The following is a 27,844-nucleotide window of genomic DNA, read 5'->3' as shown; positions in this document are numbered from 1 at the left end:
CTAGACCACTCAGACCCTCGGCAGGCAGGCGTTTATTTGCTTAGGTCCACACCGCCAAATGGGGGTACAGGTGTCGGGCTTGCAGAGATGAGCAGCCAGAACGCTGTTCTGTTGCTAAGCTGTGCACCCTGCCAAGGAGAAGCACACGCACTGGGCAATCTTTCTTCAAGTCTGTGGGCGGCCTTGCATCCGGGCATTTGCTGGGAGTGGGGAAGGAACACGCATCCTTAATGCAAGGCGCGCTACCCTCAGGGTGAGGTCCCTTTGCTCAGGATGGAGGGCGCCCACCCTTTCTTGGCCGGGGGAGGGGGTGGGGGAGTGGGGGAGTGGGGGGTGGGGGGCAGGCTCAGCACAGCTGCCTTTTCCTCTGGCGCACCCTTTGCCTGCACAGTTGGTGTTCCGTGAGGAACCACTTTGGGAAATACCCAGGTGAGGCTGTCTTCATCCATCAGGCAGTCCTCCCATCCTCTTTGCTGTTTAGCTGGTTTGGTTCGCCTTTAATTAAACTCGTTTTAAAAGTAAAAGGAAGAAATCGAGATGATCAAATTACAATAGTTCAGGAAACCGCGTTTTTTTGTATGACTTCAGGGCAAATTTCTAATAGAATTACTGCCACCGAGTAGGGAGAATTAAATTGTGAGAGCTGCTGGCTAACCCCCTGCCGGAGACCCCGAGTCACATGCACCTGCCACCAGCCATGCAGAAAAGGGCCCGTTTCTTTATCTACTCCGGTTGACGATGGAGGTTTTACAGCTTTTTCTTCCTTTTCTGTTTTATTGCTTTTCCTTTTCTTTTTTTCTCAAACAGAGAGTGGGTGTCTGGATGTTATCGTGACGTAGGTGGCTGTGATTGTGAGTAGAGTTCAGCTCCTTATTTAGATATTTGTTGACTTTTTTTTTTTGTATTTTTGAGAAGTCTAAGTTCACATCTTGTGCTCTCTTTCTCCTGGTTAATTGTTCCAGAAAACAGCCCCTTGGCCCTGATATCGGTAAACGGGTAAAGCGGGAGTGGACCCTGGGCTGGTGCGGAGCCCGACTCAGGAGGGGTCGCCTGCTGTCCTCTGGGCTTCTTTGTCCCTGTGGTCTCCCTGTCTCCCCGATGGCATCTGGGTGAGGTGTCCTTCGAGCATCTGACCTTCTGTGACACAATATACATTCCGTTACGTCCACTTAGCGTTCGCCTGGACCTGTACATGGGGTACATTCTTTCTCTCACACCGACGATTGCCTTGCAGTGTGCCATTGAGGGCCCCCCTGTTCAGTGACAAGTCAGTCTAAGGCTTGAGTGAGTTTGCTGCTTCCTGGTAGGAAGAACACGAGAGAGCCACCAGTACACAAATGGTTATCTATCCTTCACGTCGACGAAATGGGCAAATGACACCTGTTCCCTTCCGATGTAGAAATCAGAAATTGGGAGCCTTCCTTTGCTTAGGCTTTGCTTAGGACCACAGAACAGAGAGCATCGGCTGCCTCTAACGTCCCTGGGGAAGGGAGAGGCTCCAATCTCTTACCCAACCAGATGGTCACACATGGGATGAATGCAGAGGGGTGGTCTTCTGGGACGTGTGGTTCTCAACTGGGGTGATTTTGCCACCCATGGACACTCGACAAGGTCTGGAGTCACAGCTGGGGCAGGGGGCTGTTCCCCGTGCAGCGTGGGAGACCAGGGACAGCCTCCCACATTTGTCAAAGTGCGGGACAGCTCCACAGCAGCCCCAAAGGTCAGTAGTGAGGGGGCTGAGAAGTGCTGTCCCGGATGAGAGGCCCCAGCCCTGGGGGACCCCCCCCCCCCCACCAACCCTGTCTCCCAGGGGCGGGGGCTTCTCACCCAGAGAAGCACACTGGGGTCTGCCGGCCACGGGTTCTTCATCACCCCCACCCCACCGTCTCCAGCCCCTGTGCTGAACATGTGACAAACTCCGGCCACACTGTCTACCATTGCCCCCCGGGTCTCCCCAAGACCCGAACCAGGCACATGGGGATTGCTCCCAACGTTAATGAATCCCACTGACCAACCGTTGTCTTAAGAGCTTGAACGCCTCGGATGGGCTTTACTGTTTGTCTCCCTTTAGTATTAAAATGGGTTTAAATCTTTTAATTACATTTTAAATATTAATATTTTAAATATATGTGTAAATATGCATTAAAACTCTCAAACAGAAAGCTTTCAGAAACACAGAGGGTGTGCCTGCCATGTTCCTGGTATCTGGGCTGGCATGGGGCGAATTCCCCTTGGTGCAGGGAGGGACCACGTCGGTCAGCCTAGAATGCACTTTGCCTTCTTGGGGACTGGCACCAAGGCCCTGGAGAGGCTGCACTAGCCAGGTGTGGTGGCGGGGCCGGGAGCAGGGTCACGGGGGCTACATTACAGCTTTATCAGGGCAAGAGCCCCCTGGGGAGACCTCCCTGTCCGTCTACACCGACCTCGTTCAAACTGGAGGAATGACTTTCTGTCCTGGGGAGGCGGTGTGGACGCCTCGCTGGGCTCCAGACCAGTTGTGTGAGGCCCTCGTGACATGTTCCTCTGTGCAACCGGGAAACAGCACGTCCGGGCCAGGCGTCACCCCACAGCCTCTGAATTGTGGTCCAAGACCCGGGAGGTTTTGAAAAGCACTTCTGGGCGACGCTGATATCAGACAGGGTGAAGAACCGCCGACCTGGCCAACGTCAATCCTGCTTCCATCAGACATGCATGTAAGGGGAGCAACAGACAGACGAGGTCATTTCCAAGTTAGGAACTGTGGGCAAGAGAATAAACCTGCTTTTCACTTTTTAAAATATGCTTATTTATTTATTTTGAGAGAGAGAGAGAGCGAGAGGGAGCGCGAGGGAAAGCAGGGGAGGGGCAGAGGGATGGAGAGAGAGAATCCCAAGCAGGCCCTGCACTGACAGCGGGACTCAGGGCTCCGTCCTATGACCCTGACCCCGACCTGATCCTGATCCGAGCTGAAATCAAGACTCAGACTCTTAACCGACTGAGCCACCCTTTTCCCTTTGCATTTGCTGCCTGGGTGACTTTTTGTGGCCAGGCAGAGGACGCGGCACCCCAACGCTCTGGGTAGCCACACCCCTCATTGCCCCGTCTCCTAGCTGGTGGACCCCCATGCAGAGCACAGGCTGTTGGTGGAACCACTCTTAGGCGCTTTGGCCTAGAACGTTCTAGATCGTGGCTCCCTCGGTCCAGCCAGCCCGAGCGTGATAGGAGTGTGTCTCCCTCAGCTACAGACTCAGGTGCGTGTTCTACAGATAGGCGGCCCGTGACAGAGGGAGAAGCAGTCCCCACATCTCAGCGACATCTCAGCCACCGACAGACGCTGTGGGAAGATGAAAATCTCCACATTTTTTCTCCCTGACATCTCGCAAATGAATCACCTCCCGCTTCTCAAATTAAAGATAACTGTGTCCTGGGCGCCTGGGTGGCTCAGTCGGTTGAGCATGAGACTTCGGCTCAGGTGCCTGATCTCCCGGGTTCGAGAGTTCGAGCCCTGCGTCGGGCTCTGTGTGGACAGCTCAGAGCCTGGAGCTGCTTCCGATTCTGTGTCTCCCACTCTCTCTGCCCCTCCCCCACTCCTGCTCTTTGTCTCTTGAAAATAAACAAATGTTTACAAAAACTTTTTTTAAAAAAGACAAGTATGTCCTGATTCATGCCATGACTTTTTTTTCTTTTTTTGGGGGAAACGTCAGGTGTCCTGATGGACAGAAGAGTCGGTGACGCCATGGGTTCTGTTGGGTGAGAAGTTCAGACTTACTTAGCAAAACTGCTACTTTGATGTGAAGGCTAATGATTTGGCAACTTGGTGGTCTGGTTTCTCGTGGAAACTCTTGGTTCTCTGCCTCTAGAGAAAGCCACGGAATAAAAACAAAGTAGGAAGAAGCCGCAAGAGGCACACCGGACGCAGAGGGGGGACACGGGACAGTGAAAACCGGGCAAGGCGTGTGACTCATGGATCTTCAGGCGTCCAGGCATCCCCATCTGGGGGCAGAGGACAGGAGCAGAGTTCGGGGACATCCTGAGTCCCGGGGCAAACGGCAAGCAACATGTTGTTTACTCCACACACGGACACAGGGGACCGTGGCGGACCTTTCAGAAGTGGTTCCGTCAAAATAGGTGAGCGAAAAGGAAAATTGTTTCTTAAAACAATACACCGTAGGGATGTCGACTCACTCAGGATACAGTGTCTGACGTCCAGAGCGAACACCAGTCGGTGGGACGCCACAGGGGTCCGGGGCCAGGGTGACAGCGTGACGTTGCCCTGCGAACACTCTCACTACAAGCCAGCGGGGCATTTCCAGGACCTCATGTGCGCTGGGGGTTGGTGCTGTCCCTCCCGTCCCCCGCCGTGCCAGAAAGTCCCCGAGTGGAAGCCACGTGGGGCAGAGAGCACTTCTATTCAGGTGGAGGGAGCACGTGTGTTCTTTGCATCACCCCGGGAGTGTCAAACGGTGTAGGGAATGTTTTTGTGCATCTCCCTTTTCTAAAATATTCCAAACAGGCTTTCTTATTTCCCATACAAGCACCGTGTGCCTCATCGCATCGGTTATTCTGGGAGAGTAAGGTAGAATCCTAACAAGGCAGCAAATGCTTTGGGGGATGGAAAAGGGGGGATGGAAGGGTCAGCGACGCCCGGTGAGGACCTGTCTTGGTTATTTCTAGTCACATGGCTCACCATTTCCGGCAGGTGAGTATTTCACTATCCTTGTTTATGCCTTTATCTTTACCACAAATGTTTCCCTAGGCCATGGTCTTATAAATTAGGTCTTATAGGGGTGCCTGGGTGGCTCAGTCGGTTAAGCGTCCGACTTCAGCCAGGTCACGATCTCGCGGTCCGTGAGTTCGAGCCCCGCGTCGGGCTCTGGGCTGATGGCTCAGAGCCTGGAGCCTGTTTCCGATTCTGTGTCTCCCTCTCTCTCTGCCTCTCCCCCATTCATGCTCTGTCTCTCTCTGTCCCAAAAATAAATAAACGTTGAAAAAAAATTAAAAAAAAAAAATTAGGTCTTATAAGAATAAACAAGCCATTAGTACAGTGTTAGGAAATACTTTGGTAATGGAAGTTACTTTCAAAGGAACAAAATCTTACTTTGAAACGAGACCTGCTTAGAATAAGTTATAAATCAGTAGATTAGCTCTTGGATTAGAAGTCAACAATTCTAGGGGCGCCTGGGTGGCCCAGTCGCTGAAGCGTCCGACTCTTGGTTTCAGCTCATGCCATGATCTCACGGTTTCATGAGTTCGAGCCCCACGTTGGACTCTGTGCTGACACTGTGGAGCCTGCTTGGGATTCCCTCTCCCTCTCTCTCCCAGCCCCTCCCCTGCTCACGCTGTCTCTGTGTCTCTCAAAAATGAATAAACTTTAAAATGCATTTCCCTAAAAAAAAAAAAGAAAAAGAACTCAACAATTCTACCTTCTCTGCTTCTCCAGTGTACAAATACGTAAATATAACACCAGTGGGTACTTCCATATAATGTGGACGTGGACGTTTATATACATAATGATAATACAGTAATTGTAAAAATTTATGCGTGAATTGAGATTCTGACCATACATCCTTCTGGAAATAAGTTTCAGCATAAGTGGTATTCCTTGTCATATGCACAAATTGAAGATTGAAAACTGTTGATTGAGGCACAGCTCCCTTGGATAGTAGAATAATATAAGGCAAAGGCAACATAATGAAACGGTTTTAGGACATTATTGTCTTGGGGGAACCACAAGTAAAACCTCCTTGTATGTGTGCCTGTAGATATGATGTATCAGTAGATGTAATGTGTTTTCTTTTAATGTATATTTCTTGGTAAATGTACATTTATACTAATAATGCAATCACTTATTTCCTGTTTTAATATTCACATTTTAGGTACCGTTTTCCATACTCATCCATTCGACAGCCCCTTTGTGTCTTTTCCCCGAGGCCGAGAGGAGTTTTCAGCCTCACATTTGTGGTGTTAATTATGCTTTCTGAGCGCGCATGAGACATTCCCTGTGGGTTGCACCATGGGATCCACACTGTGGCACCGGTTTCCCTGGTGAAGGTGGAGTGAAGTCTGACCAGAAGTCTGCTCAGGGGCAGGGTGGAGCCCTCCTCGGCTGAGAGCCGCTGGGGTCTCTGTCCCGGCACTGGAATTTGACACCGACACCTGTACCGACGTCCTCAAATCACCTAATTACTTTTAGCCGCAGTTCGTGTCCCTAAAACACAATGGAATCTTTCTGGGTTTTGCTCTAGAGGCTCTGAGGGGTGGGACTCAGGGATGCGTTTGCCGTGGACCCTCGATGAGATGTACGACCCCCGGGGCCTGGACGCTCCAGAAGGACTTTAGGGAACTGACGCGTAGGCTCATAATTAATGTTGCTACTCAGCCAAAACGAACTTGGGAAAATTCTGTTTGTGTATTTAAAATACTGGTGATTTCTTGTAGTTAATTCGGTGCCTGAAACTATGTCTCATCCAGTCATTAGCGTGACCAACGCATGTTACACGCCAGAAAATGTGTCAAGTACCACAGGGGCAAACACATGCAGGGTGTCACTGCCGTGGCCCTGGGGCTTTCAGGCTTATTGGGAAAGGGCAGTGTGTCGGTTCGTTGACTGTGTGAATTTGGCTTGGCCGTGAAACCACTTGTTTGGTCAAACACCAGACTAGATGTCACTGGGAAGGTATTTCTAGATGCGATTCACATTTAACCGCTAAACCGGCAGACTTTGAGTAGAGTGGATGACCCCTGGAGTGTGGGTGGGCCTCGCCCAATCAGGTGAAGCTACAGGAGCAAAGATTGCGCTTTCCCAAAGGAGAAGCAATTCTGCATCGAGACTGCAACCCAGAGGCCAACAGACACATGAAAAGAGGCTCAGCCTCAGGGGGTGCAAATGAAAACCACGAGGAGATGCCACCTCACAGCTGTCAGAAGGGCTCAAGTCAACAGCACCAGAAACAACAAACACTGGCCGGATGTGGAGAAAGGGGGAACCCTCCTGCACCGTCGGTGGGCATGCAAACTGGTGCAGCCGATCCCATAAATAGTATGGAGGTCCCTCAAAAAGTGAAAGACAGAACTCCATTATAATCCAGCAATGCCTACGGGGTCCATAGCCAGAGATGACAAGAACACTAATTCAAGGGGGCACACGCACCCCAAAGTTCATAGCGCCATTATTCACAATAGCCAAGGTATCGAAGCTGTCCGAGCGTCCGATGAGAGATGAATGGATAAAGAAGATGTGCTGTGTATATGTGCAACAGAACATTACTCAACCACAAGAAAGAATGAAATCTTGTCACGTGCAACGACCTGGGTGGAGGTGGAGAGTATGATGCTAAGTCAGACAAAGACAAAGACTGTATGATTTCACTCCTATGTGGAATTTTAGAAGCAAAACAAACAAGCAAAGGGAGAAAAGTAGGAGGGGGAGAGAGAGAGACATCAAGAAACAGACTTTGAACACGAGAGAACAAACTGATGGTTGGTGGAGGGGAAGCGGGGGGCGGGATTAAAGAACACACTTGTGATAAGCACCGGGTGCAGGGCACACGTGTTGAATCACGATGTTCTACCCGAAATTAATATTATGCTGTATGTTAACCAACAGGAATTAAAACAAAAGCTTAGGCGCCTGCGGGTGGCTCCGTCGGTGGAGCGTCCGACCTCAGCTCAGGTCATGATCCCACAGTTTGTGGGTTCGAGCCCCGCGTCGGGCTCTGGGCTGACGGCTCGGAGCCTGGAGCCTGCTTCGGATTCCGTGTCTCCCCCTCTCTCGGCCGCTCCCCCACTCCTGCTCTGTCTCTCAAAAATAAATAAAAATGTTAAAAAAAATTTAAAATAAAAATTTAAAACAATAAGATAAAATAAAACAACTTACAAAAAGGCTCCAACAAGGAAACCCTGCTGCCTGTTTCCAGACTGCTGTTCTGTGGAATCCAGACCCCAGACTGTAACAGCAACTCTTTCTTGAATGTCCAGACTGCCTCCTGCCTTACAGATTTCAGGCATGCCGGTCCACACAATCGCGTGAGCCAGGTCCTAAGAACACGTTCGCTTCTAAAAAACATCTCTCTCTTTCTCTTATACGGAAATATATATATATGCATATGTGTATTCTAAGATATAGAATATATCTCCCAGGTGCGACCCTTCTCCCCCCAAGGATCTCTCTCCAGCTGACGCATGTTGTGGAGCCCCCGCGAAGGGCAGAAGGTGTTCCAGGAACAGTCACACGAGGAAGGTGCCCGGTCCCCTCCCCGCCCTGAGAAAGGTGCCAGGAAGAGCCTGTACGTGCAGGGCGTCTCATCGGTGGGGGGAGCAGTCCGTGCTCTTCTTCCTTGAGCCTGGGCCTTGCCAAAGCACAGAGGCCCCCCGCACGCTGTGTTTCAGGCCCCAGAGAACCCCTCCAAGATGCAGGTGCCGCGACAGTCAGTCCCTCAAGGCCGTGGCCTCCCCACCGCCAGCAGAGTGCCTGCAGAAGAGTCCTTCCCAGCTTCTGCCTTTTATGGCTTACGCTGCACCCTGGCAAGCTTTCTCCAAGCTGCTGTTCTGACGGACAAGCTGTCCACCAAGGAGCTGGCGGCCCGGGGCGGGCCTCACCTGGATGACCTTCACCGGTGAGGAGGCTGTTGGCATGCGAGGTGCAGACCCGGGGGTCCAGGGAGGACGAGAGGGGCTCGTAGGGGGTCACGGGGCAGTGGCAGCCGATGTCGACGGAGCCCCCGTGCGCCAGGGTTGATCACGGCAGTGGACTTGGCCTTGGAGTACTTGGTAAATTATGTTCTATTAAAATAAGCGGCTTCTGTGCTCCAATTTCCTTTTGTTTCTCCTTCTCCTTCTCCTTCTTCTCCTTCTTCTCCTTCTTCTCCTTCTTCTCCTTCTCCTTCTCCTTCTCCTTCTCCTTCTCCTTCTCCTTCTTCTTTGAGAGAGAGAGAGAGAGCATGAGCTGGGGAAGGGGCAGAGAGAGAGGGAGAGAGAATCTCAAGCAGGCTCCACACTCAGTGCAGAGCCCCACTCGGGGCTCGAACCCACGAACTGTGAGATCATGACCTGAGGCGAAATCAGGAGTCAGACGCTCAACCAACGTCGCCAGCCAGGTGCCCCACGTGCTCTGAATTGTCATGTGGGATACACGTGGGTCCCCTACCGATCTGGGGAGACAGAAGATGTTAATTCCTAGCGGCCGTCACAACTTAGGTGACTCAAACTGTCAGATGCTTGGGGATCCCGGTGCCGATACTGGAGGCTCCGTGTCACCCCTGGGAGGCCACTGTGGGCCGGATCCCCAGGACCCTTGCGCGTCCGTTCCCGAGCCGTGGCCCCGCCTCCCACATCACTCCTGGAGCTTTCCCGCCCTGCGTCCTGAGACTCTGAGCGACTGCAAGTGGTGAGGAGACAGGACTGGGCCCCGAGACCTCCCCCCGCCTTCCCCCCGCCCTCCCCCGGTGGTCCCCACGGAGCCCCCGCGGGGGCACGAAGCCAGCTCGGGCTCTCCTGCCCACACCTGCTGCCCTCACCAGCGTGCTTGTGACCCTTTATGTCTGCCTGGGGTCAGCGGTTTGCCCTGTGACCTCACCTCTGCCGGCTCCGAGGAGACCTGTTGGTTTTCGGTGCCTTCAGTCATTTCCTTGTGTGGACAGGGGCGGGGACGCCCGTGTTCCTTCTGTGCTGGGCTGGAAACCAGGAGTCTCCTGCCTTTCTCTACGGGCCCTACAACCTCGTTCTCACGCACGCACTCACCCCTGCTCTCCCTGCAGGTGCACCGGCTGCCCCGCCCCCCCCCCCCCCCCTGCACCGTATGTGAGTCTCTACTGCCCATGAGACCCTGACCCCAAGAGAGGAGACTCCAGAGCTGCGTGGGGGCTGGAAGGGGCCCCGACACGGAAGAAAAGACAGTGCTCTGCGTTCCAGCAGCCTGACTGGCCAACAAGTGACCAAGTCACGTGCGTCTGTGCACAGGGGATCCAGTTTCGAGCTAAACGAATTGGCTTCTGGGGTGGGCTTTCAAGTACAACGAATCAGTAGGGGGCGCTGCGTTCAGGGCTGGGCCAGCAGGACAATGTTTCTCAAGCTTTCCCAGGGGCTTTCGGCCACAGGACCACCGACCCGTGAAGACGTTTCAGGAGTCGTTTTGGATGTGAGTGACCTCCGTGTGCAAAAAACAGGAGTGTGGAATATTCTCCTGGCAGGAGACCCTATTTTAGCGCATCTGTGGATGGCCTTTACGTGTAGAAACCTAACCGCGTCCACTTTTCCTTTCTCTCCCACTAGGAACCGAGAAGGCGTCTGAACTTTCCGGAAGAGGAGAGGCAGAGTGGCCATCCTTGCTACCCTTTGAACAAAAGCATCAGAGTCCCTTCCAGCAGGAGCTGCCCCCTCACTGTTGGCATAATTTACACGTGGCCTCTCTACCTGGATAATCTCTGTGTTCCTGTAGACTTTCCACAACTTTCTGGCAATCAGGACTAGGTAGCCACTTTGCAAAGCGGCTATTTTGTATAACTTATCATGATGGAAACTATAATACATACAATGAGGTCAGTGTTCGGTACGTTTTGTATATTCCCACTTTGTTAATTACATTAACTAATTCTAGCCTGTAAACAATTGAGTTTCACTGGGATGAATTTTCTTCCCCAGCCCGTGACATCCGCCCCAGGGTACAAGAAAGGATCTGGGAGACTGGTTGGCACCAATACGGTGACGGTGAGTCCACGAAGTCGGGACCGCGGGGCCATCCTGGGTGCGGGTTGTTCAGGGTGGTGGTGGGTGTGCCAGGAAGTGGTGCTGGACGGCAGCCTGCACACCTGCTTCTCCGCTGCCCGCCCCTCCCCCCTGGGAGGTGGGCTTCCCAGACGGGCACAGAGTCGGCAGAGTCCCACCGTGACCAACCCAGGTGGGGACCAGCCTTGCCTTGGTCTCTCCATCATGCTGTCACGTTTCCCTCCAACGATCCCGCTGGTTTATGCGAATACATTCTGTACAACGCATATTGCGTCTGTTGTGTATAGGAGACGTGTACCTTTGTGTGAGGGGCCAGCTGGTTTGCTTGTCTGGGGATAAGTTCGTGGTTTATGTAAAGGTACCACCAAGTTATCCAGGGAGACAAGGATCAGCTGGTCCTTCACAGCAAAATGGTACGTCCACCATCCGTGGGCTACTTCAGAAACAGTGTGGAAAACCCCCAACGGCATCTACTGTGAGGGGCTCAGCCTTTCCTCTCTCAAGACCACTTTCTTACCTTTTTAGCTTTCTTACTTGACCTTTCGCTGGAAACGTACCATTGACCTGTGCAGGTGCAGCGGGGGCTCAGAGGCCTGTAGGATGGTTGCCTTTTTGCGCTGTGACCAAACGTCTAAAATGATACCACATCTGTCACCGTAAGGATTTTCATGATGTTAATCTATTTATAGGCTTCTAAACTCTCTCTGGGGGCGGGGACAGGGGTTGATTGAAAGAGCACAAGGGGAGGTTTGGGAGGACAGAAAAGTGTAAGTCCTAAGTGTCTTGATCATTGCCTGAGCGTATAAATTTGCCAAAACTCACCTCATTGTGTACTTTAAGTGGGCAAATTCTGCTCCATGAACATTAGCCCGCTGATGTTGATTTTTGACAATCTCGGGCCTTCCTAACTGATTTTTGAAGCTTACTGAAAATAGTTTTAGAGAAGACATGTCAAACGCCCTAAAATTGAGCAAAATGCAAACTCTAGTAAAGGGAAGCTCTTCTTGGAGTTGACAAGCCCGCCCGTGCGAGCTATTCACTGACATAAACAGCACTTAGCTGTTCTCTGCACCTGCTCCTGGTCCCTGAAACAGGACAAGCCCCTACCCAAGGTGGGAGAGGAGTTGCAGAAAATCCACTCTGATGACAAAACCTCCTGCTTTGTCTGCAAACACTTGCCTTGCAGGGACCCCAGAGAGGTCAGCAAATCTGGCTTTCCCGTCAGATGCGGAGACGATGAGGCCCAAAGCCCCGGATGCTGGATGGGGAGGTGGGGGGACAGCAGAGGAGGACGTGACCCAAGACTCTGGGGGCCAGAGGCCTTGAACTCATCCTAGAGGAGGTGCAACTCGGAAATTCTCCCAGACTCCTCCTCTTTCCCGTCTGCCCTGCCCTGTCCAAAGAAGCAGGGCTCTCCACCCTTGGGCCTGGCCTTCTGTTTCAAAGCTGCTTTCCTGACCTCGATGCCCAACTCCAGCCCAGTCGTCTCTAGCTGGAGTCCTGCCTGACCTTGACTGATCCCTAAACCAACTACTTCCCCTAGTCCATGCTTCATTTAACCCAGCCATATGTATGCCTGAGGTCAATTCATCACAGGCTAACCAGCAGCGCAAGGCCCTGAGAGGTTTTCTGGAAGTCTGCCCTAGCCCACCGGCTGAAAGGCCCCAGGCGCTGGGAGAGCTGAAGCATCTGTGGGTTTGCCCGGAGGGAAGGCAGGCGTGGCCCCTCCATGCTAGTCTTTCAAGGAAGCACAGCTCAGAAACCACCTGCTTTCTCGAGGGAGCGGGGGTATCAGGCCCCCACCAGGCAGATCCTTCCGGAACTGAGCACAACATCAGGGCTCCGCGGCCTTCCCGTGCGGATCCACGCTTTGCTGGCAGCTAACACCAACCCGCTTGGCGACTGAACGTGTTAGATTTATTCTTCAGTATCATCTGCCTTCCCGTCCCAGGGTTAGCTGCGTGCAGACCGGGCTCCAGGGCGGGTCTGCTCACCGGGGTCTGGCTTCTCGACCAGACCCACCCCGCAAGCCCACCCCCCACACCCCACCCCTGCCCTAATCCTGGCCCGTTCTTTAGGGTCTGATGAAACAGCTTTCTAACTGTCTCCCCACTCCCTGCCTGTCTTTCCCATGCCCAGACCCAGGGCAGAGGGGTCTTTCCAGAGTGAAGTTCTGAGCATTCCTTTCTCATGCTTACGATTCTTCAACACGCCTCCACTGCCCTCGGAGAAAATCTGAAAGGCTGAGGTGACCTTCAGTTGTCCCTGTGTGTTCTGGCTCTTTCTCAAACCTCTCACCTCATCTCAAACCACTCTCCCCTTTGGTGTTGGTTTAGCCTCATGGCCTTGTGCCTCCCCCAAGGTCTTTCTGCCTCAGGGCCTTTGCACACGCTTCCCCTGTTCCTGGGCTGGCCGCCATACTCCCACTTCCCCTCAGGGTTGCTTTCTCATTCTCCAGCTCTCGGTTTAAACATCCAGTCTTCATGGAAGCCTTTTTGGTTCCCAGCCCAGGCAAAGTGCCTTCGGCCCCGCGGCCTCCCTGGAGGTGCTGTGCGATTGCTGGCTTCAGCTCTGTCTCTCCCAGCATAATTTCACGTGGGAGTTCTGTCCCTGATGCCCAGGGACAAGAGGAGACCCCTGGGAATCTGTCGAATGAATGGACCATGGCATTTCCTTTGTAACAACACTTGAAATCTGGTTAGTCCACCCTTGCACGTTTGCAGAGGGTGTAATGCGCTCTTGGCTCCTATCTAAGAGATTCCCTCCTTCCCTGGCAAGGAAACGTCTGAAGCTTTGTTATGGTTGGTGGTTGAATGCAAAAGAGAAAAAAGCAGCACAGCCGGGCTCATGGCTGCTGCTGACTAAAATCCCCCCAGCTTCATCTGGAGCAGAACCTCCCGATCTCAGAATGACGTTTTGGGATCATTCTTCATCTTGGAGTCTGTTCTGCGCCCCGGGTGTGTGTGTGGGGGGAGGTGGTTAGCAGCATAGCGGGCGCCCACCCAGCAGGTACCCGCATCCCTCCCGCTCCAGTGGTGACCAGCAGAAATGTCCCCAGACATGGCCGAGTGTCCCCAGGAGGGCGAAATTGCCCTGCGATGAGCGGCAGTGATGCGACCGTCCCTCACGATCTGCTGGCTTCGGGAGATGGAACAGCCGTCGTCCTTTCCCCTGCGTAAATCCTTACACTTGCTGCTCACACACTTCTGACGCGCTACCTTTCTGGATTCTCTGCGCTGAACTCCTACAAAGTATTAGGATTTGTACCTTGAGTTTCTCTTGCTGGCGTATTTGGACGCTTCCAAATTTATACAGCGTGGAAGCTCCTGTCCTCGACGAGCCGTAAATCCTTCCCCGGTGCATTTGGGATTGTGTCTGTGATGGCGCCTTATGTCGCACGATGTCCCGGGCTGACTACCCGAGACAACTTTCTGGACGTTAGGGAATACAGTGCTTGTCTGGAAAGGAAGAGGTTTAAGGAGATGCTTTAAAATGATAAAGGGGACGAGGCGACAGGAGACGCACGGGGGGCTCTGCCGGGCAGGCCGTGGGTAGGGGCCCCTGTCAGGACCGTCTGACGGATGGAGGGCTCCAGGGGCCTCCCTATTTGTTCAGCACTCTTGTCCTCCTACCACCGCACAAAACCGACATTGAAGTGTCTCCATGAAAACATAACATAACCTGACCACGACCAGCCCACAGGGCATTGCCCAGAGAAGGCCACATTGTCCTGCTGGGCCAGGGCCCGGGCCGTGCGTCCTGCGAGGGGAAGCGGAGCGAGGCCTGGGAATGGCTTTTCCATCCATTAGGAAGGGTCCGGCCTCTTCCCGTCCCACCGCCCCGACCCCACAGCGGAGCAGCTGCACCTTGGCATTCTTTCTCATCCCACCATCCAGAGACCTGTGGCCCAGTCTCACCGGACTCGCAGCCGCGGGTCCGAAGATGCTCAGTGGCTGCTTCCCTTTCGGCCTCTGCGTGTGGCTGGAAATCCGGACCTCCTCCGCGCTCCTCTGGGAAGAGGCAGGACGGCCTGGGGATCTGTGACCCGCACAGCCCTCCAGGCCACACCCTGGCCACGGAACCTCCCCCTGTTTTGCTAACGGTGCTAAAGTATTTGTTCTAATTTGAGGGACAGAGAGTGTTTCAAATGTCACTGGAGGGGCTTCAGGACTTTTATTTACGCTGTATTTTTGAAAATGCTTCAATATTTATTTTCGAGAGAGAGAGAGAGAGAGGGCAGGGAAGGTCAGAGAGAGGAGGAGACACAGAATCTGAAGCAGGCTCCAGGCTCCAAGCTGTAAGCCCAGAGCCTGAGGCGGGGCTCGAACTCACGAAACGCGAGATCATGACCTAAGCCGAAGACGGACACTCAACTGACCGAGTCACCCAGGCGCCCCCATATTTACGCTCTCTTTTTAAACAAGGAGAATCAGTGTTGAGTTGTTGCACGAAACACCAATCAAAGGATTTCCTAAGATTTTTGTGGGTGGGGGGCGCCTGGGTGGCTGTCGGTTAACTGGCCGACTTCCACTCAGGTCATGATCTCACGCTTGATGAGGTTGAGTCCTGTGTCGGGCTCTTTGCTCACACTGCAGCGTCTGCTTAGGATTATTCTCTCTCTCTGCCCCTCTCCTGCTTGTTCTCTCTTTCTCTGTCTCAAAATAAATAAATAAAAACTAAAAAAAAAAAAAAAAAGATTTTTGTGGACAGAGAGCACATAAGGATCTGCGGGGATGTTAGCAAATTTCAGTCCACAAACACCCGGTTTGGGGTGGTGTCGGCCTCTGCGAACACGCCCTGTGTCACTGTCCCACCCCTGCCAACACCACATCCCCTGCTTGCCGCGCTTCTGTTGGGATCCTGACGTTTTTATTATTGCTGTTGTTTTTAAGTGTGGTTAGAACGCACACAGCATAAAACTCTCCCTTTCAGCCACTTTTAGGGCGCCAGGCGGGCGTTAGTGTGAAATGGCCTCAGGTCGCGGGCCCGGAGCCACCACCCCCACCTCCAGAACTGCCACGACCTCGCACAGCTGACACTCAGGAGACGCGAGCTCCCCGCCTCTGTGCCCTCCTCCAGCCCTGGCACCCACCCCTCTGCCTTCCATATCGATGAACGTGACGACTCCTGGTCCCTCATGTACGTGGAATGGCACGAAATTTGCCCCGTTGTCGTCATGCTTCATCCACTTAGCATGACATCCGCATGGCTCATGTGTGCTGCATCGGGAGTCAGAATTCCCTCCCTCTTTAAGGCTGACTCAGATGCCACGGTGTGGATGGACCACTCCTCCCTCAGCAGACGTCTGGGTGGCTCTGCCTTTTCGCTGCTGGGGAGGCCGCTGCTGTAAACGGGGCTGTTCAAATACCTCCTAGAAACCCTGCATCCAACCGTCTGGAGTCTCCACCCAGATGTGGAAGTGGTGGGTTATAGGGTAGTTCTAGTTTTAAGGTTTTGAGGAGCTACTGTACTATTTTCCACAGCACCTGCACCATTTTGCGTTCCCACCAGCAGCACATGCGGGTCTCAGCGGGTCTCAGCGGGTCTCAGTGGGTCTCAATGGGTCTCAAAGGGTCCCAAAGGGTTTCAACAATTCTCAACCGGTCTCAACGGGTCTCAACAGGTCTCGATGGGTCTCAACGGGTCTCAACGGGTCTCAGCGGGTCTCAACAGGTCTCGATGGGTCTCAACGGGTCTCAGCGGGTCTCAACGGGTCTCAACTGGTCTCAACTGGTCTCAACGGGTCTCAACGGGTCTCAACAGGTCTCAGCGGGTCTCAACTGGTCTCAACGGGTCTCAACGGGTCTCAACGGGTCTCAACAGGTCTCGATGGGTCTCAACGGGTCTCAGCGGGTCTCAACGGGTCTCAACTGGTCTCAACTGGTCTCAACGGGTCTCAACGGGTCTCAACAGGTCTCAGCGGGTCTCAACTGGTCTCAACGGGTCTCAACTGGTCTCAACGGGTCTCAACAGGTCTCAACGGGTCTCAACGGGTCTCAACAGGTCTCAACGGGTCTCAACGGGTCTTAACCGGCCTCAACCGGTCTCAGCGGGTCTCAACAGGTCTCAGTGTGTCTCAATGGGTCTCAAAGGGTCCCAAAGGGTTTCAACAATTCTCAACCGGTCTCAACGGGTCTCAACAGGTCTCGATGGGTCTCAACGGGTCTCAGCGGGTCTCAACTGGTCTCAATGGGTCTCAACAGGTCTCAACTGGTCTCAACTGGTCTCAACGGGTCTCAACAGGTCTCAACGGGTCTCAACGGGTCTCAGCGGGTCTCAACGGGTCTCAGTGTGTCTCAATGGTTCTCAATGGGTCTCAAAGGGTCCCAAAGGGTTTCAACAATTCTCAACCGGTCTCAACGGGTCTCAACAGGTCTCGATGGGTCTCAACGGGTCTCAGCGGGTCTCAACTGGTCTCAATGGGTCTCAACAGGTCTCAACTGGTCTCAACTGGTCTCAACGGGTCTCAACAGGTCTCAACGGGTCTCAACGGGTCTCAGCGGGTCTCAACGGGTCTCAGTGTGTCTCAATGGTTCTCAATGGGTCTCAAAGGGTCCCAAAGGGTTTCAACAATTCTCAACCGGTCTCAACGGGTCTCAACAGGTCTCGATGGGTCTCAACGGGTCTCAGCGGGTCTCAACTGGTCTCAATGGGTCTCAACAGGTCTCAACTGGTCTCAACTGGTCTCAACGGGTCTCAACAGGTCTCAACGGGTCTCAACGGGTCTTAACCGGCCTCAACCGGTCTCAGCGGGTCTCAACAGGTCTCAGTGTGTCTCAATGGGTCTCAAAGGGTCCCAAAGGGTTTCAACAATTCTCAACCAGTCTCAACGGGTCTCAACGGGTCTCGACGGGTCTCAACAGGTCTCAGCGGGTCTCAACGGGTCTCAGCGGGTCTCAACGGATCTCAGCGGATCTCAGCGGGTGTCAACGAGTCTCAGCGGGTCTCAACGCCTCCACACCCTTGCCAACAACTTGTTACTGCCTGTTTTTTAACAGCAGCCATGCTGGTGCCGTGTGGTCCATACTGGTCCAAGTTCTGTGGGTCCTGGAAGAGAGTGTATATTCTGCCGTTGATGGATGGAGTGCTCCGTAAAGGTAACCAGGTCCTGTTGACTGCTTCTGTAGCCTTGCTAAATGTTGTACCAAATTTTTCTTTTAGCTCGTTGGTCAATTGCTGAGGAAGGTGTCTTCAGTTCTCCAACTCTAATTGTAAATTTACTTATTCTTCCTTTCATTTCTGTCAATGTTTAGTTCACATATTTTGGAGCTGTTTGGTGCATACCCACTTAGGGTTTCTATGTTGTCTTGATAGATTGGATCATTGTATATACCTCTCTGTTAACCTTCTGTGCGCTAAAATCTATTTTAACTAATTATTAATATAGCCACCCATATCTGGGTTTGGTTTCCTTTGGTTGCAGTTTGCATGGTACCTATTTTTGCATTCTTTGATTAGATTGTTATAATTAAAGTGAATTTCGGGGCACCTGGGTGGCTCAGTCGGTTAAGCACGTGACTCTCGATGTCTACTCAGGTCATGATCTCCTGGTTAGTGGGATTGAGCCCTGTGTCAGGCCCCTCGCTGACCGTGCAGAGCCTGCTTGGGATTCTCTCTCTCCCTCCCTCTCTACTCCTTCTTCCCCGCCTCAAAATAAATAAACATGAAAAAATAAAATAGAATGAATTTCTTGTAGACATCATACATCGGGTCATCATTTTAACATCCTCTCTGTCAACCTCTGTTTTTTAATTGTGTTTAAGACTTTTGCATTTAATGTAATTCATATGTTAAGGCTTAAGTCAGCTTTCTTACTTTTTGTTTTCTGTTTGTTCTTTTTTCTCTGCCCTTCTGTGGCTTAGCTGAACACTTTTTAGTGTCCTGTCTTGATCTGTCGGTAGTGTTTCGTGTATGTGTTTGTGTGTGTTGCATAGCTTGTGAATGTTTACTCGAGGTAGTGAATGATACATGCATGACTTATCAGTCTAATAAGAACCTGACCTCCCATGTGCCTCTCTACCCTTCCTCATTTATGATAGCATTGTTTAGATTTCCTTTAAATGGAAACCGCATTGGACAGTGTTATAAGATCTTGCTTGAATCGTCAAATGTGATGTGGGGTACTCAAGAGGAGAAGGGAGCTGCACTGTTTTATCTGTGTATTTGTTTGATTCCCTTGTTTCTTTTCTTTTTGCTTCTTTGATAATTTTTTTTTTTCAATTTAGAGAAATTTCCTTAGCCATTCCTCTAGGATAGACATGCCGTGCATAAAGTTTTTTTTTTTATTATTTATTTTGAGAGAGAGAGAGAACATGCACACGAGTGGCATAGGAACAGAGAGAGAGAGGAAGACAGAGAATCGCAAGCAGGCTCCCACACTGTCAGCACAGCCTGACATGGGGCTTGAACTCACGAACCTTGCGATCATGATCTGAAATGAAATCAAGAGTCAGACGCTCAACAGATTGAGGCACCCAGGTGCCCTGGCAATAGAGTTTCTTAATTTCCCTTTAACTGAAAAAGATTTTCCCTTTTTCCTTCCCAAAAAGGATATTTTCACTGGATATAATAACTTTTCTTTTTTCCAGAATTAAACAAACAATGTACTACTCTCCTTGTGGCGTCTAGAGGTTTCTGACAAGGAACCCTCGACTACCTGGGCTTTTCCTCTACAGATGAAGCATCATTTCTGTCTTGTTGCTTTAAAGATTTGTTCTTTAGTTTACACAACTTTAACTCTGTTGTGTCTTGGTGTGTATTTCCTCGGATTTATCCTGCTCAGGGCCCATTCAGCCTCTTGAAATTGTCGATTTATGTATTTTGCCAAATTTGAGAAGTTTTCAGTCATTATTTTTAAGGTGTTTTTGTTTTTTAAAATTTTTTAATGTTTATTTATTTTTGAGAGAGAAAGACAGAGCACTAGCAGAAGGGCACAGAGAGAAGGAGTCACAGAATCTGAAGCAGGCTCTAGACTCTGAGCTGTCAGCACAAAGCCGTCGCGGGGCTCAGACCCACTGAACGGGGAGATCGCGACCTGAGCCAAAGTTGGCCACTCAACTGACTGGGCCACCAGGAGCCCTTGTTTTTGTTTTTGTTTTTGTTTTGTTTTTTACCTCTGCTTTCTTTCTCCTCTTTTCCCCAGACTTCAGTAACACAGATGTTAGACGTTTGTCATAGTTCCATATGTATGAGACTTTATTTTTTAATCCGCTTAATGCACTATTGTTCAGATAAGTAATTTATATATTTCTATCTTCCAGGTCATGAATTCATTCCTCTGTCCCCTCCATTCTGGTCATTTGCCATCTATTTTATTTTACTGAATCATTTAATTTTATTCATTGTATTTTTCAATTCTAAAATTTCCATATGGTTTTTCAAAAATACATATCTTTTATTTTTTTGCAGTTTCTTTTTTTTCTTCCATTTGTTTCAAAAGAGTTTGTTTGTTGAAACAACATTATAATGACTGCTCTAAAATATTTTTGAGATAATTCTAATATCTCAACCATCTCCAAGTTAGAATCTACTGATTATCCTCTTTTATTTATTTTGGAGTCTTAGTAGGATGAATGAGTTTTGACTGAAACTTGAGTAGTTGGGGTATTTTTTTTTTTGGAGTCTCTGAATCTTATTTAAACCTTCTTTTAAGTGGCTTTTCCTGGCATGGTTCTGGCAGGGGAAAAACAGACTTTGCCTTGGTTCTGTCTGGGCTGCCCACGTGGTGCCCTTTGACACCCGCGGTGATGGTTCCTTTGGGGGTTCTGGGTCCCCACTCGGTCTCCAGTGATGCCTCCCCATGCAGGAGAGCAGCAGCGCCTCACTACTGCCCCTACAGGTTCTCTCCTGACACTGCGGGGAGTGGTCCTTACCACCCAGCGGGAATGAGAGCCCTGGACCCAACACCGCTGTCTCATTACAACCTTGGACGGCAGAGTCTGGGCTTCCCACTCAGCCTCAGCTGGCAAGGGTGGGAGCGGAGTCACCGATTTGTTCCTGTCATGTTCGGCTGCCTTAGAGCGATTATTGTCTACAAGTTCTCCCTCTTGGTAGGACGTTCCTTTCCTGGCTTTTTTTGGCCAGAGAGAGCAGGCTTCTCTTGCGTTTTCTTTTGCTACCATTGGCGTTTCTAAGGTGTGAACTTCTTTATCTCCAAGTCTGGGGTTTCTGGGGCAAAAAGAAGAGCGAGAGAGCTCACTTCCTTGGGTCTCAAGGAGTCTAGTGGGTTTGCAACCCTCCCTCTGTCTTTCGGGGACTTCTGTTGGTTTTACATGTGATGCCCAGAATTTTTAGTAGTTTTTCATGGGAGGAACAGAAATGAGTGTATCTATCCCATCTCTCTAGCAGGAAAGACATTTTATTTTTGAGCTTTATCATAGCAGGTTTTGTTAACCCTTTATATACTTTCTGCAGATTCACCAGTTGTGCACATTCGGCCCCATTTGGTTTCTCATCTATGTGCAGATCCACATTTTTTCCCGAACTTTCTGAAAGTAAGGTGGAGATATTGTGACCTTTCACCCATAAACACCTCAGTGCCTATTTAATGGTTTTTGTTTTTTTTTGCCCAACCGCATGACGAATTTCAAAATAAGAAAAGTTACTGTTGATGCAATGCTAAAATTTAATCCTAATTCATGTTCCAATCTCATCAATTGTTTCGTTAATGTTTCTTATAGATTTTTTTTGGAAAAAAAAAAAAACAGGACGTTCTTGAGAATGAAAGGGGGCACCAGTGACAACAGGCACAATCAAGAGTCGTGTGGGCAACCCCAGATGTGGTGTCACCCCGTATTCAGTGCCTGGGGGAGAGCTGGCCTCAGCTAGAAGGAGACGGCCTACCCACAGGACCGGGAGGAGGGGCGAGAGGGAGGCACAGATACTTGGAGTCTGGGGGCTCTGGGATGGGAAGGCAAAGTCACTCTCTTCTGCCTGCTCAGATTTCCGTAGAGACACAAGAAACGAGGTCGTTGGTGGAGGGATCAGTGAGCGGGTAGAGATGGCAGGAAAGGCTGTTCCCACGGGAAGAGGCCACACCGTCCAGGGGCACTGGAGGGTGGCCAAACACCCTGGCTGCTGGCTGGCTGGTATCCGGCTTCTTCTCCATTTCTTTCACTATTAAATATTTTTAAGTAGAACTAGCAAAGAAACATTTTCCGCTAACGGACTTGTCTGGGCAGACCACGAATCCACAAATCAATGTGAATTCCTTTTAGATTTAGAACTCCTTCTCCATCTGTGCTCTTCCTTTGACCCTTCGCGTCTCTATTCTGCGAGTAATTCTGGATCAGCCCGGCTGTGTCCGGCGCTGGGGGACCAACACCCTGCCTTCCTGGAGTTCCCCTGTTAGGGAGACGGACCAGGAACCAGAAACAAAGCAGAAGGACCAGCTGTGTTTAAGAGCACAGCACGGGGACCCACAGGAAGAGCGTCCAGGCGCACGGGATGGCCAGGGCGAGACCCGGGGGTGGGAGCAGGTGTGGCGCATGAAGAAGCTCTCTGATGGCCAGAGTGGCCGGCGTGGGGTGAGGTGGGCAAGGGGAGTGGGGTAAGTCTGAGAGGGCCACGTGGGACCCGGGCATTTCCTCTGGGCACTGGGGGCATCCCTGGGCAGAGAAGGGGCCGCCTGGCTTCTGAGTGACAGGAGGCTAGAGGGGCCGGACTGTATCTGGGCCACAGGTGGTGGCTCAGAGTGGCAACAGCAGACGGTGGGGAGAAGTGGTCTGACTCGGGGATACCTTGGTCTAAGAGCTAGACCAAAGCTAAGAGCACTTTTTGATGAGTTAGGTGTGGTTTGGATTTGGCCTCAGCCTTGGGAAGGGTACTGATTTCATGGCCCAACCTGGTCCAGGGGTAGGACACCAGGGCCTGTCCTGCAGACAGGGCCACCTTGAGAGGTCGACCGGACGGCCAGGTGGACGTGGTAGTTAGCGGTAGGGGCTGGGGAGGCGTGACTAGACTGAAGAGACACGTTCAAGACTTGTGGCGCTTAGAAGACACCAGCAGGAAGCCCAGGGGATCACCTTTGCCCCTGCCGCCTGGAGAGAGCCAGGGAAGTGCTGAGGCAGCCTCACCCGGAAGCTGGTTGGACACAGGCCCCACCCACACCCGCCGAACCAGCACCTGCCCCGGAACCAGCTGCCCGCGCTCGCTTCAGGGCTCGGGAAGGCCTGGCCAGGGGTCCTCTGTGGACGGTGACCGAAAGAGCACCCGGCGAGGAGTCTTAGGGCTCCGAGCTCGGACAGAAGAACAGGCTGTAGGAAGGAGACTGTGAGGGAATGTTCCAGGAGACGGGGAAGAGGAAGGACGGACGAGACCGCCGCGGCTCAGTTTGCCCGCAGCCACCGGGCCCCTGTGTGAGACCGGGACAGAGGACAACGGGGGAGGCCACCTGGAGACTCGGGCCCCTTGGAGAAGCCTGGCTCCGGGGGGCTGAGAGAGGGGACGGGGGCTGCCGGGGCCGAGCCAGGCCAAGGGGAGATCTGCCTACATTATCGCGGGTCTTATTTTAAGCAGCATGTTTCCAGCCTGAAAGAACTTCACGCAAAGCACTCCGTCCGTTATCGGTGAAACCGAGCTCAGTGGCGGCAACCCGGCCCTTCGAGTTTGGCCCAGAATGAGCGTGCCTGAAGCGGAGGGCATGTGGGCGCCAGAGGACAGCCGCATGTGGAGCCCAGGCCAGCGTGCGTCAAGGCAAAAGCTCGCGCTTGAGCCCACAGAACGTGAGAAACTCGGCCGGCGCTTGCGGGGGTCCTGGTGGGTCCACGACGGGATATGAAGTGTGGGTCACACGTACACCTGCGCCTTTTGGCTTCCCACGTGGTCTCAGCACACGCTCGTCCCCGCCGGTCAAGCGCGGGGACGGCGATTGTCACAGAAGGAGTCATCTTCTGGGTCAACTCTGCGCGAGGCTTGCTCCCCGTGCGAATCTGTGGTGCCTCGGAGTTGCTTTGGGCACGGGGACTCGTTCTCGGCCTCCGGGAGAAACCTCTTCTTCCTCGACAGTGACCATATGTAGCAACAGGCGCCCAGGACCCGCGCGCCAGCGAGGCTCGCAGGGGTCGGTGTGTGCCTCCGCAGAGTTCATGAAAAAGTCATTAGCTGACCGCCCCTCCTTCCTCCGTCAGGCGGGATCGTGTCATAAATATCGCCACTTGTCGAGCAGGATATCAATCTATCCAGGTAGCCCCTACTTCCTGTCTCGGGCCATATGTTTCTGTTATTTATGTCCAGAAAATGGCATTTGCACAGCCGTTTCTGGTTGTTTACAGAAGTTTAGCTCCTCTGATCGAGCTCGGTGCGCGGCCGGCACTTAGCTCGTAGATAATATATGAGCTGGTGCATTTCAAAACGTGCTTTCCCCCCTCGCCTGAAAAACAGGGCAGAGCCGACGGCACCACCCGCCCGGCCAGGGAGGCGGGTAGCGTGGGCCTCCGACCCCGGACAGCCACGCACTTTGCTAAGCTCCTACCGTGGCAAGTGGGAGCCCTTCTGACTACTCACATGAGCAAGGCTTTCTGCAGCAGAGGCACGGAGGGACCGGGCCACCGGGGCTGGGAGGTTTCTGCTCACACCTGCCCAGCGTGCCACGTACTCCCGTGGGTTTGCCGTGTCTGCTTGCCATCGGGGCTGGAGGTTGGCGATGCCAACCAGCGGTCAGGAGAGCTTCCCTGGTCAGCGTCGGTCTTCAGATTCAAAATCGGTGACTGGAGACAGCACGGCCTGGACTGGCCCACGGGTGTCGTCTGCCTTCGTCTTCTGGACCCAACTCACGTCTTGATGCTGCATTATGTAACATTTTTAACGTTTATTTATTTTTGAGACAGAGAGAGACAGAGCATGAGCAGGGGAGGGGCAGAGAGAGGGAGACACGGAATCCGAAGCAGGCTCCAGGCTCCGAGCGGTCAGCACAGAGCCCAACGTGGGGCTCGAACCCACAGACCGTGAGATCATGACCTGAGCCGAAGTCGGACCCTCAACCAACTGAGCCACCCGGGCTCCCTGACCCTGCTTTATGTAGACAAAAACACACGGGGAGGGGGGGAAGTCGCACGTGACACACCATTTGGAAATTATTGTTTTTGATCTAATAATATAATTTTGAACAAGATTAAGACATTAAGAATGATTTTTAAATTAATAGAGTTGAGGCTGAGATTGCATGAGCGTCTGTGTTATTAAATGTGTCACAAACACTCATGCACATACCCACGCACACGCTCACCCATGCACTCATGCACACTCAGACGTGTGTAACCCACACACACTCGTGTGCACACACATGCACACGCTTACATACACACACTCATCCGGCGTTAGTAACCTTTTCTGGGTAACCACCCAGCCGTTCTAGGGCGACTTAACTTGAATGCTTTCATTTCATTTGGTAGCTCAGGAATCACTTTGATCTCCTTGAAAATAAAATAACTTACTCCTCAAGCGTCATGACTGTTCTGGATTTCTCTACGTAACAATGATGGTACGTTTAGGCGATTCAACTATAACCTTATAAGATGAGAGAAAGTGGCCATCTAATTTGTTTTTAAATCGAGCTTCCGAAAGCTTATATAATTTCTGTGCGTGGTGTTTGTCTGTTCGACAATGTGGTCCAGCTTCAATTTAGTGTCTACAGAGCAAGTTGGACCCAAATTGAATATAGATCAGATCTTGAGCTTGCCAGTGGTACAAATCAGTCTGATTATGTGGGATTACATGGTGTATGAATTTTTAAATTAAATAGTTTCTTGCCCTATCAAATAATGTCGACAGTTTTGCTGTGGTGAGTTATTTTCATTTCTCGTCTACTTTTATATACAAGTTCTTTTTCTTTTATTAATCGATACTGTTGAGGTGCAAAACCCCAGGACCTCAGCCCTCTCTCTCTGGAGAGTTTATTCACGTCATGTAAAATTTCAGACTAAATCCATTTTTTTCCCCTTTCGTGTATTTCATCACATAATTCTCTGGAATTCTCTTCGATTTTGTTAGAAGGTCAAATTATGTCTTTGTTGTGGAGACACTCTTCTCCGCAGTTCTTGTTAATATTTACTGGTTCTGTGTCTCACGTGTGGTTCAGCTTCCAGTCGTGTCCTGTGTGTTACTCGTGTTCCTGGGGCCCAGGCACTTTCAGGAGACTGTACTTCAGAGAGCAAGGAAGGGCAGAGAGAGAGAGAGAGAGAGAGAGAGAGAGTCCCAAGCAGACTCCACGCTGTCAGCACAGAGCCTGACGTGGGGCTCGAACCCACGAACCACAAGATCATGACCCGAGCTGAAACGGAGTCAGACGCTTACCCGACCCCCAGGGCCCCAGCAGCACCCTCCTTCTTCTTGGTGAGCCGTGCTCCGCTGAATGTGTGGGCCTCCTCTCCCGTGGATCCCCAATTTCGTTGCATCCACTCTGGGGCCACTGTGAATACAGGTCCACTACCTTCCTGCCCACGCGTCTGTGAACGTAGGTTTTCATTTCTTTCAGTGGATTCCTCAGACTGGAACTCCTGTTGGTGGAGTGAGGGTATGTTTAACTTAATGTTAACAAATTGGCAAAAGGTTGGGGCACCTGCGTGGTTCAGTCTGTTGAGCATCTGACTCTTGGTCTCAGGTTGGGTCGTGATCTCAGGGTCGTGGGTTCGGGTCCTCGTTGGGCTCCGTGCTTAGTATGGGGCCTACTTAAAAACATGCCAGAAAGGTTTTCCAAGTGGAATTTATGAGAATCTCAACAACAAGGGAGAGTTAATCATGCCACATCCCCACCAACATTTGCTGTCATACACCTTAATTTTTTCTATTTAAAAAAAATTTTAATGTTTATTATTTATTCTTTTTAAAAAATTTTTTTTAACGTTTTATTTATTTTTGAGACAGAGAGAGACAGAGCATGAACGGGGGAGGGGCAGAGAGAGAGGGAGACACAGAATCGGAAGCAGGCTCCAGGCTCTGAGCCATCAGCCCAGAGCCGGACGCGGGGCTCGAACTCACGGACTGTGAGATCGTGACCTGAGCCGAAGTCGGACGCCCAACCGACTGAGCCCCCCACCCCCCCATGGGCCCCAGTTATGTACTGTTTTGTTTTTGTTTTTTTGTTTTTTAATTTTTTTTAACGTTTATTTATTTTTGAGACAGAGAGAGAGCATGAACGGGGGAGGGTCAGAGAGAGAGGGAGACACAGAATCTGAAACAGGCTCCAGGCTCTGAGCGGTCAGCACAGAGCCCGACGCAGGGCTCAAACTCACGGACTGTGAGATCGTGACCTGAGCTGAAGTCGGCCGCTCAACCGACTGAGCCACCCAGGCGCCCCTGTTTATTATTTATTCTTGAGAGAGTTAGAGAGACAGAACATGAGTGGGGGGGGGGCAGAGAGAGAGGGAGACACAGAATCCGAAGCAGGCTCCGGGCTCCGAGCTGTCAGCACAGAGCCCGATGTCGGGGTGGAACTCGTGAACCAGAAGACATGACCTGAGCCGAAGTCGGATGTTCAACCGAGCCACCCGGTGCCCCTTGAATTTTTTTTAGTGTTTATTTATTTCTGAGAGAGACAGAGAGACAGAGCATGAGTGGGGAGGGGCAGAGAGGAAGACACAGAATTCGAAGCAGGTTCTAGGCTTTGTGCTGTCAGCACAGAGCCTGAGGTGGGGCTTGAACACACAAACTGCAAGATCATGACCTGAGCCGAAGTCGGACGCTCAACCCACTGAGCCGCCCAGGCGCCCCTGCACCCTTCATTCTAGCCGCATTGGGCCTAGAGTGCTTCCTCACTGTGGCCTGAATTTGCATTTTCCTGACGACTCATGATATTGAACGCTTTTCTGTGCCTGGTCGGCCGTTCCTACATCTTCCTTTTTGAAGTCTATCTTCAAATACTCTGCCTGCTTGCATCAGATTGTCTTTTTATTATTAAATTGTGAGGTTTGTGGATTCTGGGTACAGGTCATGTGTCAGGGGTGTAAGCTCTGGTCTGTGGTTTGTGTTTCCATTTCTTAGGGGTGTTCTCCATATCACAAATGTTTAAAAGTGGTAAAGACAAATTTGTCAATGTTTTTCCTTTTTGTTTAACACACTTTGTGTCTTATCTAAGACATTCTTGCCAGGCCTGCCGTTGTGAAACATTCTTCCTACATTTCCTTCTAGAAGCTTTACCCACGGAACC

This window comes from Leopardus geoffroyi, chromosome A1, assembly GCF_018350155.1.
Source record: "Leopardus geoffroyi isolate Oge1 chromosome A1, O.geoffroyi_Oge1_pat1.0, whole genome shotgun sequence".
NCBI lineage: Eukaryota > Metazoa > Chordata > Mammalia > Carnivora > Felidae > Leopardus > Leopardus geoffroyi.
Note: the sequence above shows the minus strand (reverse complement) of the source record.